This window comes from Ambystoma mexicanum, unplaced genomic scaffold (genome assembly GCF_040938575.1).
Source record: "Ambystoma mexicanum isolate Mex_15411 unplaced genomic scaffold, UKY_AmexF1_1 Mex_scaf49, whole genome shotgun sequence".
In the NCBI taxonomy this organism is placed as follows: Eukaryota; Metazoa; Chordata; class Amphibia; order Caudata; family Ambystomatidae; genus Ambystoma; species Ambystoma mexicanum.
In genome coordinates, this window is record NW_027182465.1 from 704,378 (window position 1) to 718,728 (window position 14,351).

General features: G+C 47.7%; 2 pseudogenes; one reads left to right on the top strand and one right to left on the bottom strand.

Moving 5' to 3' along the window:
* LOC138560838 (zinc finger protein 850-like) overlaps nucleotides 1-14,351 on the top strand; it is a 571,653-nt pseudogene that overhangs the window by 242,629 nt on the left and 314,673 nt on the right.
* Nucleotides 1-14,351, bottom strand: part of LOC138560846 (zinc finger protein 585A pseudogene) — a 241,092-nt pseudogene that overhangs the window by 7,529 nt on the left and 219,212 nt on the right.

Below are 14,351 nucleotides of genomic sequence, written 5' to 3' on the forward strand. Positions count from 1 at the left end.
AAGAATGCATTGTGAATTAAAGGAAAAGTACAAAACTCTTCCCACAGTGAGAATGGCAGAGGCCACGCTGGCACTACATTCAAACATGGACTTTAAACCTAGATAAACTCCAAACCCATCCCTCTCCCCCAGGAGTGACAGAAAGAACAAGCGTGTTTCAGAGACCAATAGAATGACATTTCTGGCAATGAGGTAAACTGTATGAGAGACTCCCCGAACTCCCCAAAACACCCCAGTTGCCCCTTCCTAATTATTTATACAAATGCCTCATTGCTAGGTACAGACTTTAATCTGCCAGATGGGTCCCTCTTCTGTTTCTCTGTTCAAAATACCACTGTGTAGATTTCACAAGGGGGTACATACCCTGTTTTATTGTTAGGGAGTGGGTGTAAATGGGTTGGTTACTTATCAAACTCCCATAAACCGAGCTAGACCCTTTTTTGTGGATTCTGGTAATTGCCCCCTAGGTTGAATCTCAGCATGCCCATGCACCCTCTGTGCTGCACCCAAGAACTGCTTTCATCCCGTCCCTAGTAACCAATGGGGATGTTGCCCGATCACTGCCAATATCCACAAATTGATTGCAACCATTTAGTGATTGCAGACATGATTCCTGTTGATTTACGGTGGAGATTCTACTCACCCTACTCCAGGGGAACCTATGCAACATAATCCCCCAGATTCGTTATCTGAACAGGTGAGAATCCCACTGCCAGCATCTGTTGCAACCCATCTGGCATCGACCGTGGAATAAGGCTTATGTACGTGTGAAAAGTATGCATAGTTAGTCACACCAGGATGCGCGAGACACCAACCGGCCACCTGCCAGTCCTACCTTAGTATATTTATTGTGCGTCTAGTTTAGGTAACTATCACAACAGTATATGCGAGAACCTTTGAGCGTTCCAGTATGGAGGACAAACACTAGGTTGATGTGAGCCAATACAATCATTGTTTGTGAGTGCTCCATGTTCTGAGTGTATAATCCCTAGAAGCCCCCCATCTGTTCTCAGGTGTGTCTTCTGTGCAGCCACAACCTAAGCTGTCTGTGCTTAAGCACACTCCACTTTCGCGGTCTTCTTAAAAAGTGGCTATTCCAGGCCTTCCTGTGGCTCCGGTCTGTTCCTCTTCGCGTCATGATGCCTCCTGGTGACTGTGCACCTTATAAATATTGTTAACATAACAGAAGCAGCACCTTTTTTAGGATGTCAAGGCCAACAATATTGAACAATCTCAGCCTAACCATATCCCTGTGTGGCACGTATCAATCTCAAGTCCCCTATGAATCCAATTTCGGTGATTTATCTGGCCACATTGTACTATAATGAGCGATTGCAACAAAGAATCCCTGCTGTACCTCAACACCCTCCAACCTTGTCTCTACATGTGTGCTTCTGAACTCGCTGAGTGAAAACGAATTAAGAACTCCATCAATGAGGTTCCTCACTAGGAAGTAGAATGAGCCAGATTCCGGTCCTTGACCCAGTACCCATCCCAACAGTGCCAAGTCCATTGGTTCATTCAAGAGGCACTTATATCTTTGCCATTATCTTCCTCTACCAAAAATGTAATGCACATGTTTCCCCAGATCCTTGCATTGTTCCACAAGTTGGTGACATGCTTTCAGCAGTGCTGTCAGGATCCTACGGCTGAATATTCTCCCGCAAGTTAGCAATGTAATTCTAGCCAGGGATGGCCCTGACATTTTGCCTCCCTGCATCATTAACTCGCATCAGGCTGCTGTGATACTGTGAATGACTTTGCCTGCCAGTGCTTGGTCTAATAAACCACACCTTGCTGCCTTTATCCATGCCCACCTCTCTGTACTCTAGATCCTGGCTACCATTGTCAATACTGCCCTTTCCTAGGAGGGATGCCCAGCGGACCGTACCACCATACCACCATGGTAGGCCTGAACCTGCAGGAGGCCTGAGCAACTGATTGGTGGGAGGACGACTCTGGGAAGCCTAGATATGGATTGCTCCTCCTCAGCCTCGCAGGTGTTGTATTGTGCAGTTGCCTTCCACACGCCCTCTTCCTGCGCTATGTGCGTGAGGAACAAGACATACTCTTCTCCAGTCCAGATGATCCACGTCCACTTACCCTTCCGACATTCATCTTCTGGGTAGTGTTGGAAGGGGATCTACATGATTACTGCACATCGGGAAATTGTGAGATCATACAGATCACTTTTCACCATCCAGCTTTCCCCATCAGTTACCTTTTTGAGCGAGGCACACAGAAGTGTGCCGCTGACTCTCCTGGACCGCTGCAGCGTCAGTTCCCTCGCACTAACCTGGGTCTGAGCTGGTGCCGCAGGGTGCTTTCATTTATTTCTTTAATGTACCCTACTTCATATGTCATGAAAGCGGGGGGGGGGGGACATCGCCACAACCCTTGCTCCCCCTCCATGTTTGGCTTTAGATTGGGAATGCTGATACTTTTTTTATTTTACATGAGCCAGGCTTTGTGTAATTCATACTACACTTAAAAGATATTAGACATGTCCCCAATTAGAAATAAATATTTACAGGACTGGATGTGGACTAGGAGGTGTGCAGGTTAGTGGTAACAAGGGAAGGGGGTGCACTCAGCGGAGACCCGACCTGGGGCAGCACCTCTAAGGACAAGGGTGGAAGCTTCAGAGTCCAATACACCAGGGCGACATGCCCTGCGTTTGAGTGCCACACTGTGGGATACACCCCCACACTGTGGGTCTGGGTGTGAGCGGGTTCCCTGCAAACCTGATGACTACAGCTCCCAGAGGTCCTTGCAGCAGGATCCTCACTAAATGACAACACCGGCACTGGCTGTGAGCTGCAAGCAAAGACCTCCTCCTACCAATCTCAGTGCTCAGGGAGGCAAACACCAGTGGCTGAGTAGGGGTGAATATTGGTTGGATTTGGCTCAGTCAGCGACATAGCTGCAAGCATTAGCACTTTTACTTTGGTATAGACAGGCAGATTCTTGGACATGTCAGGTGCTTTTTATCCCGGACTGCAAGGGGCTAGAGCTCTGAAAAAAACAAATAAGGGTAAGGGTCCTACGGGAAGGCAGATCGCTTTAAATAAGTATTGTGACGAGGAAGAGTTGGACTATGAGTAATGATGATTGACACTAAGTAATCAGAGTATAAGTGCAAGAATTGCAATAAAAGACCCGGTGGCTAGACCTTACAAATGACTTCTGGCCAAACCACTGTGTAAGTTGGCATTTGAACATTGCCAAAAGTGAAATATACCCAATTTCTGCCATAAATGGTTTCAAGAGATTCTCTTTTACCCCAGCCTACCCAAGGCCCGTCACATGCCTTTGTGACACACTGGTGAAGACCATTCACAGGGCCCCCGCAGTGTTTCTGTATCGTGTGTGGTCTGACAGACTGTGTAGGAAACTGAGTGATATGGTATTGAAGTCGCTAATGCACCTTTCACAGACCCCCAACAGTGTATATATTTCTTGTGAGGTCACACTGACTGTGTAGGAAACGGAGTGCTATATTATGTTGACCTCTACTGCACCTTTCACAGGGTGTACCCTGTACTCAATTGTCACTGTTTGATGCCTCTGCTTTGTGTTCTTGTTCCTACCCCCTCCTCGCATTCAGAGATGCGAACATGTTTCCACTTAGTACGGACACTATGGGCTCTACTCTAATACTCAATAGTTATTACAGGCCTCGAAATTAACATTGGAGAAGCAGGAGCTAAAAGCAGCTCCTGGGTATCCAGCATTGACCAGTGACCAGGAGCTAACACTGGAGAAGCAGGAGCTAAAAGCAGCTCCTGGGTATCCAGCATTGACCAGTGACCAGGAGCTAACACTGGAGAAGCAGGAGCTAAAAGCAGCTCCTGGGTATCCAGCATCGACCAGTGACCAGGAGCTATCACTGGAGAAGCAGGAGCTAAAAGCAGCTCCTGGGTATCCAGCATTGACCAGTGACCAGGAGCTAACACTGGCCAACAAGGATCTAGTGAAGATCGTTCTGCAGATGTAGCTTCCACAAAAGATGGAAACATATCAGTTTATCTATTATTTATGGCCCCTTATGCTTTAAATGGCATATACATGTCATAATGTTTATTTATAGATTGTCCCAAATTCACATAGGTGTGCTTGTGTGGCACTACCTGGTCTGGGAGTCAAATGTAGCTCCTGGCGACTGTTGGGTGTCAAGCTAGCCAGGCTCGTCTATGCTACAAGCAGGAACTAAATAGCTCCCAGCTCCCCTGAATTTCCCGCCCTGTATTATATGTTTCATCATATTTTGGCCCAATTTTCTGATGCTTATTTATTTAAATATAACATTAGGTTTTCTAACACCACTTACACTTGTCTTTTGTAAAAAATGTAGGTTTTGTTAGGCCTCTACAAAATAAAATCTGTTTGAAGTGAAGGTACAATTTGCTATTTAAACAGTTATTGCATTTACCTGAGCATAGTATTATCACTTTATTTATTTGCTCGTCTTCACCTACAGACATGTTGTTTGTTTTAAGAACTATTAACATGTTTTATTCCTAAAGAAGTACAAGTTTCGTGATCTAATAAATTGTTAACCAGGTTTTATGCAGTTCTAAAAATCCAAAGTGAATGGTGATTTACATTATTGTTATTGGTATGTTTGAAGAGGAAAATGTATGTTGGTGAGGAAGAAGCTGGTCACATTATGCACAGGTTACTCATTTCCTACATTTTGTCATCATTATGCGTCAGAGTATATGGGGTCCAACATACCAGGCAGTCCGCTCCTGTGATCTCTTCATGGCCATATGGCAACTGAGGTCATTTCCTGTGATGCCATAAGGTAAAGGTTCATGCAACATAATGTCCTGTGATGTCATGGCCTGTCATTTCATCGGGTGAAGTTGATGTGACATCATTTTCCATGATGTCATCATTATGCTAATTACTATTTTTGAAACGTTCAGATTCTTATAGATTGTTGGTCACAGAATGTTGGCATGTATGCTTTGGGACGACTATCTGCTGGACGCGTTTTGGGCGGACTGCGTTGTGCGCATGGGTATACTATGCACACCGTTGCCAATTTTCTAAAGATTACTAGTGCGCCACACGTGCGCCGACCATTTTGGGTGACGCTGCCTATTTATAGGGTACAGCAGGTGGGATGTTTATCTGCATAGCTGTCTGTAGGACGTGGGTGGCGCCACAAGCAAATTAACGTTCCTTTGCATATGCTGCACAGTGGTGATGTCGCCAGGACACAGAGGAACAGATACACATGATTGTACTTGCAGTACACACAAACGTCCGCTCCCACATGCATTGACAGGTGGTGGAAAACATGCAGACATGCAGAGCCTGCTGGCGTTGTACGGTTCCCTTCCTTGCCATTGTGGATAGTCCAAAGGACACCTACCTTTTTCTTAATTGTGAGCATTGCAACGAGGACTGTGTGCCGCTGAGTGAGAATGTTATTTCAGGAAAAAAAGCACAACTCCCAAACACTTAGCAACATTTTCATTATTAACGTTCACTTGTGCACATTCCTACAAGCCATTAGGCAAGGGAAGGGGTAGCACAAGTGGATACTTACTGTGGGGAAATGCAGATTTGCAGAACTTGGTTGTTAGGGAAGCAAGAGATTGCTGTGTCACTGTAACGTCTCCCATGACACGATCTTTGAGGGGATGGCGGCCTCCGACATGGAAAAGGACTACACGTGCACGTGTGCCATTTTGTCCAAAACATATCCTGGCACGCAACCTTTAAGGCGGCACAATTGTTCCCCAATTTCTACACTTTGACTTCCAGACTGTCCATTTTGGTATTCACAGAGTTCCTTTCCTTTGCTATGCGCACATGCTGTTGTGGAAGGGTTGCGGCTTGCGCTGCCTTGCTTTCCTTTCCAATATATTTTCTTACTGAAAACAGAATGTGTTTGCGGTACATGCAGAAATATATTGTACATAATTTACGGCTCACACTACTGTGCATACCAATGGGGTTACTATACAAAGTCATTCCGTCATGAGGGACATTTCTTTCCTGCCACGCTAAGGTGCTTGGCATTGCTGCGTTACAAAATGACACGTTATACTGATGTACTATTGCATACTGCAGCACCTGTGCAATCATTACAGAAAGTTGTTTCCTTAGTACATTGTAGTGACGTTCTGCTCTTAGCACTTGCCAGTCGTTACTCTGGCCATTAGTTCTTTGTTCCCATGTACAGTAGCAGTGCAGTATGATTGGTGAAGGTAGACGTTACTTCTGTTGTTCATGCATTCCCTTATGGTGCCCTCCCTATGGCTTTCTCCCGTTTGTTTTTTAAGTAAACAATTTGCAAACCTACTCTATGTTCCCTTGCCATTCTTCGACATGGTGCTCTTTGTATATATTTTTTGCGTTTGGTGATTGGTACCACCATGTAAGAGAGCAACTGCCTTCCTCAGCAGGATGGATGCCAGCCGATGTACGCAAAGAGACGCATAGTCTGCGACTGCTGAGTGCATTAACATGCTGCCAGCAGTTTCGCTATGTTGCACAGTTCTTCTTTACAAACTAAGGGTATCCTGCTAAAAACCAATGAAATTCACTGGCAAAAAACGTTGCTAAAGGAACGTTATGGTTACGTTGCACTAGTAAAAACCTATGCAATTCAATGGACATCCGTTGTTACAGGGACGTTATGGTTACAGGTAAAACCGAAAAACCCCTGAAATTCGCCAGTTATGGTAAGCTAAGCAACCATAACTCGCGCCACCAGTGTGCACTGCTACGACTCACACTCATGGCATCAAACATGACATCACAAATGCCATTGATGACATCAGTGATGACATACTCTCAATATCAAAGGAATCCCGGTTAACACTATACGAACATACGTTTGGAGTGTATACTCTATCTAGGTCCGGGATGGATAAGCAATCATTATAAATAAGAGAGCTATAGGTAACAAGTTGTACTTACGGAAGTGGCAATTAGTAGCAACCTTTCATAAAAATCAACAGTATTTTATTAAATGTAAACAATGCAAAAAAATTATTAAATCACTAAAAACATTCAATTGCACAAGTGCTAATAACAAAAACACATATCTAAAAACAATTCTCATAGGAGTATGTCAAAATCAATGAATGATTCTTGTTACAGAAGAAAATGTGTGTATCAAAGCATTATGTCATTGCATACACTTATCAAATCATTGGGCCTCATTACGAGTCCGGCGGTAACCGAGGCGGTAAAACCGCCCAAAATAGGGAAAGGTGTGGGTATGAGTTGGCAAGTCTAAAGTGAAGCCAGTGCCCCAGAAATGCATCCAGAATTTGGCGCAAGCTGTGTTATACTCCTCTTCAAGCCACAAGTAGGTGGAAGAGGGGTGTGCTGCCCACTGCCTATCGGCTTGAGCCCCCCGCCCCCCCCAGCTGCCAGTCAGCAGTCTTTCTGGCGATCCTGCTGTCAAACTCTTAACTCACCCAATCCCCATCTACCATTTATGTGGTAACATGGTGTCGGGTGGAAGCCAGAGAGAGTAGTGAGCAGAGACCAGGTCAGAGAAGGAAAGCAGGGCTTCCCATTTGCATTCGTGGTACGCAGAGTCACTCAGTCAGAAAGACTGCTGCCCCCAAGTAGGGTTCATGTGGTCATCCGTTCTCTTGACCTTTTGTGGAACTGCCATACATCTCCTCTCGAATTTGTTATTGTTCCCTCAGATCTCTGTGGCCTTTATTATTGGCGCTGCCTGATGTCTGATATTACGCCATCTTCTGCCTCCATGAATTGTGCAGGGTGGCACGAATCATGGGATGACGTCACTTCTCCCCAGAGGGGAGCACTTCCCTCTGGGGCTAGGGAGGTGAGGCTGCTAACAGATATTCCCCCTAGGGGTGGTCAAATGCGGGAGGACCTCACAGGGAAGAGACATCCCTCTGGGGCTAGGGAGGTGAGGCTGCTAACAGATATTCCCCCTAGGGGTGGTAAAATCCAGGAGGACCTCACAGGATGAGACTCCCCTCTTGGGGATAGGGACTCCCGTTCCGTAGTGGAAGCCCCTTAACCTTTGAGACCCTAAGATCTCTACAACCTATTTCTACCATCATGTATTGTAATGTTCCTACTTTTACTCCTGTAAACTTTGACAAAGCCAAGGTGACAAAACGCCAGGGTCGCTCTCAAGCACTTTTCCAAAGTACTGAGATGAGGGCGGCCTGAGGGGGTGTAAAGATCACACCATGAAAAGCAATAAAACACTGACAGTCCGCCTGGTAGGAACCAGCTGCACAGTATAAAAAGAGACAAAGGACTAGAATCAGGTATAGACCAGCGTGAACGCTGGAAACCCTAGGAAGTTCAAACCTGCTTGCAGGGAATTGATCTGCAGCCGCAAGTCCGTGTCAGAGAGGACTTTGTAGGCCAGTTGGCAGAAGACTCAGAGGAAGCGAGGAGAACTGAGTTTGAAGATGGTCATCAGTGAGTGACCTCAGCGAGGTGGACCGAAGGTCCAGCAACAACGTGGAGACTGACAGACCGTGTACTCTGCAGGGATTTGGGTTGATTGTTCGTGGTAAACTGACCGCAATATAATTGCTCAGGCAATCATTTGAAACGTACATATTAAAGAAGGGAATAACACGAACTATCAAGGCAAATCCTACAATGATGAAAGTCACTTTATATTAGATAAAATGCGCCTGATAAACAGAATACACCACACCGACCCAGCCTCCCCTACTTACCTGCATGCTCGCCTCCACTTCCCCTGCAGCCCCCCCTTTAATTTTTTGGGTCCCCTGCTTCCAATGTTATGGTAACAGAGGATACCCCTGCATCCCAAAAATACCGACCATGGGGAGCTTAGGACTCCCCCGCATCCCCCGCTCTCCATGTTTAGTATTTTGAAAAGTATGCGGTAAAGAGCACAGAAGGTCAATTCACACATGTAACAAACGATCAAATGATTTATTCGCTCAAAAATGTTTGAACAAATTGGCCAATTCCCCCTGCAGAGTCAGTACAGAGCGGAGAAGGAAGCAGAGGCAGCGGCTGAAAGCTGCAACCGCATCAGAGACCCCAGGAAGAACCAGTGATGTGGACGCTCCATAAAAGAGGTAACAGGGCCCACGGTAGACCCAGTAGGTGCTAAGGTGACTTTAAAAACATTGAAGAAAGCATTATAAATCTGCCTTGTCCCAGTTACCCCATCAAAACTACTGGCTTTAAAGACATTGAGGAGAGCATAGGGAGTAATCTCCCTCGTCCCAGTTGCCCCCTCAAAACTACTGGCATTAAAGACATTGAGGAGCGTGCCATGAGTATTCTCCCTCATCCCAGTACCCCCATCCACGCTACTGGCATTAAAGGATTCCCATCCACGCTACTGGCATTAAAGGATTGAAGAGTACATTAGGAGTATTCTCCCTCGTCACAGTAGCTCCATCCACGCTACTGGCATTAAAGGATTGAAGAGTACATTGGGAGTAGTCTCCCTCGTCACAGTAGCTCTCTCAAAGCTGCCGACTGTGAGAAGTAGAGCAGGAGTCATCGCCCTCAGAACGATTGTGAAAAACAACAAAAGCCCAAGGCTAAAGACCCACCCTACCCCCCCGAGATGGGGTGGAGAAGATCAAGAGGCCAATTCATGGAATTAATGTGCGCTGAAAATTCCCGCGCAAGTGTGCGAAAGCGTGCGAATCGCAGTGCAAGTGCGAAAATCGCAGCGAAACTCACTCAAATCGATTCATGGAAGTCTGTGCGCGTGTAAATACTGGGATGTGCGCTGAAAAACTGCACGGCACACGCCTGCGCACAGGTCATCTAACGGCGTGCGTAACGTGCACAGCGAAAGCGCACATATGCGGCGCACACAACAAAAGTAGGCGTGACACGCGGAATGGGGAACAACGCGTGAAAATGTGGGTGTCACGGGGAAGTACAGGAGGCAAGTGTGCGGAACACCCGCACGCTCGCCTACAACACGTATTCATGGAATCGAACGGGGCTAACGCGTGCGCCAAAAAAGATGCGCTAATCCGGAAAGACGTACGCCAGCAGGAAGCAGGCGTACGTGGACCCCCCACGCAGCATAAAAATGCGCGCAAACAACAAACAAGCTCAGACGCCAGGATGAATATACCGTTCCTAGCAGCAGTGGTCGTGGGATACCGCAGGAGGAGGAGGAAGATAGTCAGACCCAGAATTTTTACACCCAGAACCAGCCTTTTTGGGATGCCTGATGACCAGGTGTATGGGAGGTACAGGTTTCCACCTTCCATAATACTCGACCTGGTGAGTGAGTGGGAGGATGACCTCACATCACCCACCCTGTGCTCCCAAGCACTCAGCCCCCTGGAGAAGGTCCTAATGTACTGCACTTCTTGGCCACTGGATCATTTCAGCGGACAAGTGCCATAGTGGGGGGGTGTCACAGGCCACGCAGTCACGCTGCCTACACCAGGTCTTGGCCATCATCACTGCACGCCCATCAGTCCGCAGGCACATATACCTGCCCAGAACACCTGCAGAAAGGCAGGCTGGGGTCCAGGATTTCTATGGGGTGGCACAATTCCGAAAAGTGCTAGGTGTCATTGATTGCACCCATGTGGCTCTACGTCCCGCCAGGACATCTGAGCACATCTATAGAAACCGCAAGCACTGGAATTCCATCAACATGCAGGTAGTATGTGATGCCAAGGGAATCATCACCTCAGTATATGCCAACTATCCAGGGTCCTCCCACGACAGTTTCATTTACAGAATGTCAACCCTAAACCGGGACCTAGAAGCTGGGCGGCATGGTGATACATGGCTGTTTGGTGAGTATAAATGCCACTGCACATGCATGCATGTCAGATACTGAGTAATGTCACAACCCCACTAATGATACCCGTCACCACCTCCCCAGGGGACAGTGCCTACCCTCTGAGCACCTACATGATGACGCCAATTCGGAACCCCACCAGACCACCCGAGGTAAGATACAACACAGCCCATATTGCAACCCGGGGCATAGTGGAGCGCACATTCAGAGTGCTCAAGTCACGCTTTCGCTCCCTTGACCGTTCTGGTGGGCAGCTGCTATACGCTCCCCCAGTAGTGTGCAGGATCAGAGTGGCAACTTGTGTCCTGCACAATGTTGCAACACGCCGGGGCCTGCCGGTGGACATGGTGGTGAACCCCACATCCCCAACCACATGCACACACGCTGCGCATGGGAGGTGAAAGGGCACGTGGTGAGGCAGCCCGTATGCAGCTGGTGGCCAATTACTTCACATAAAATCACACCCCTGTGGAGTGCACACATCCCTGGCACATACCAGATGACAATCAATGATGATGACATAAGGGACAGTCAAGTGTCACAACCATACCAGCCTGAGATTGTTCACCTGGAAGTGTTACATTGTGTGCCTCCCTACCTACCGAAACACCACCAATGCTGTGTCATCAAAAGACACACATATATGCTGCAAAATTGATTACCCCCTTGCAAAACACAACATGAAAACAGCGCCATGTCACCCAACCCCTCCCCAGCTCCCCCACCCAACACACCATGGCATGTCATGTAATGTGAAAGCAAACCAAGCAATGCACAACACCTGACACAAGTGTCACAATGTACACTGCCCCAAATGTAAACAGGCCACAGACAATATGCTCCCAGTAATCAATAACAAACAGCACACATGACCAAATACTTACCACCACCCCAATGCACCAACACATCCTTAGAAATTGCAAAAACATGACAGTACTAAGTGAAAGTAGTGGTAGTCGTACAACCTGAATAAGCCAGCACATCGACCCCTTCCAACTGTAGAGTGCTGCTGCCACGCAAATGTGCCAGTGTACTGCATACAACATGAACTCCATCTGCAAAGTAGATGCCCTTGTGAAGACATGAGGAAGGAACCTGCAAATTAGGTGGAAGACATGGATGCACAAGCACATATCAATACACCATGCAGTGTACAATACAACAACAATATACACTAGGGATGTCTACACAGTATTGACTACAGACTGCCCACACAGCTCATGGGAGCCCAATGTCACTGTGTATGTCACTGTCACTTGGTCACACCCTTTGCAAGCCCAGTGAAACGGGAAGCAGGAGGGTTGTGTGTGTCACAAACCCAAGCATCTAACCCAAACTCAGGACAAGCCTGCATGTGCCCAGCCGGAATACAGTGGATGCCCACGGGAGCCACACAAGGCAACACACTGTAAAAAAACAAAAACAAATCACTAATCAAAAATGGCCATGTGGGGGCCAGAGGGAGGCCACCCAGGAGGTCCGAGTACAGGGTGCACACCAACAGCCACCTGTGTGGATGTTGGGAAGAAAAAAAAAAACACCTCCATGGGCTCATGGCCTGCACGGCTACGCTAGTGTGGGAGAATTGCTGCTGTCGCTCTCCTCACCCTCTGCTGCTGCATCAGGAGGTGGTGGCACTATGGGAGGCAGCCCATGCAAAGCCCTGGTATGGTCCTCCATGGCAGCAAGCATGCGGGTGTGGAAGGTCTCGTTCTGGAGGATTATAGTGCGGAGATCCCCATGCAGCACCCGACGGGTTGCCTGCATTTCTAAACGCATGGCCTCGCGTGATGCCCAATCTCCTCACGTGTTGCTTGCAGCTCAGCTGAGAGCGAACGTGTGATCGGCTCCAGCTGCTGTTCTGCCCTAAATTTATTGGAAGCCTAAAGTTCAACTAGAGTCTGCCTGAGGTTATGTAGTTCTACCCTCAGGGCTTCCCTGTGGCCCTGGGACTCCAGTGATATGAATTTGCGCAGAGTCTCCAGTGCCGCCTGTCGGTCCCTGTTGGACGCCAACATGTCTTCCCTGTGTGATTGGCAAATGGAGTCTGTTGCCTGCTGTTGTTGCTCCATCTGCCTTTCAGGGGGGGAGAATGGAAGTGGCCACCCTCTCCATTGCCTTACCCATCATCTCTGCTGATGCTGCCTGTTGGGTTGCCATACCGTACATGGATTGTTCCCATACGGTATTGCCTGGTGACGTACGGCCACCGCGTCGGCGGGCACCACACCTGTTTGGGGCAAGGTGATCTGCGCCTTGCTGTGCCGGCACTGCCTGAGGCTGCAGGACTGTATTCCCCCTCTGATCTGCTGGCCCAGGAACAGGATCAGATGTTGTGGAGTGTGACCCTGCATCCGTAACCACCAAAGGCGGACTTACCAACACTGACATCCCCATAGAGGGTTCTACCCCTGGTGCAGGTGGGTTGGACAGAACAGAATCCCTGCCAGAAACACTTACCTGCGACTGCACATAGGTCTCATCATCCGAATCAGCACCTGAATAGAGGTCTGGGGAGGTGCACCCAGAGACACCCCTGGACAGCATGGTCTGCAGTAATAATGGGTTCTCACCCACCACCACACCACGTCCCCACTGGTGCCGGGTCATGCCTGAGATTCCTCCTGGGTCTGCACCATCTCCTCAACTTCAACAGCATCAAGTGCGTCATCCCCTGCAAAAACATGAAAGACAAAAAAAGGAAACAGGCATTAGCACCATAGCACACAAATAGGCCTGACAAACTAGAGAACCAGTACATGATTTACACATGTCCCACATGACTATAACCCTGCCATGCATGCACTGTCACTGAGTTGGAAGGGGAGGCAAAGGGCAGAGACTGATGACACCAAGATGGAAGAGCAACACATTTGCTGCATGCTAGGTAGCACTGACATCACACATTGTGTATTGGACATGCCACTCACAGGCCAAACTTGACACATGCCAGCACACAGATAGCATGTAGCATAGCCATGATACATTTGACAAGTACAGCCATATGTCAGTGAATGAGTACTGTCACCCATCCATGTGAGATGTACATGATGAGATGAAAAATGCTACATAGTGTGACAAAATACACATGTGCCACTCACTGCAACACATGCAGCGTACAAGAATACAGTGATTGCAGGCAGAAGTACATATCAATGGTTGTTCACTTAAACTTCCCATGAAACAACTATCATGTACCACATACAAACAGGCCCCAAAAATCACTGTCAGCAGGCCAATACTCAATCAGCCTGAATGCTCTACTCATTCACATGACAAGGTAACACATGTGGGCCAATGTGGTGTGTAATGAATGACAGAAGCATGTCACATATGTGACAATAGGGCTGAGAAATGCGTTGCAAAAGTGGGAGAATTTAAACAATCAGCCTGAACGAACACTGAAAAATACGGAACAATGTTGTTGCAAGATGCCACTTCCAGGGCAACTGCCGTAATGTTGCGCAAAATGTCTACTGTGGCCAGAAGGGATACTGTCATACCCCAATCCAAGGCCGCTGAATGTTTTGGATGAAGCACATGGGTTATCCATACCACTCAGGCA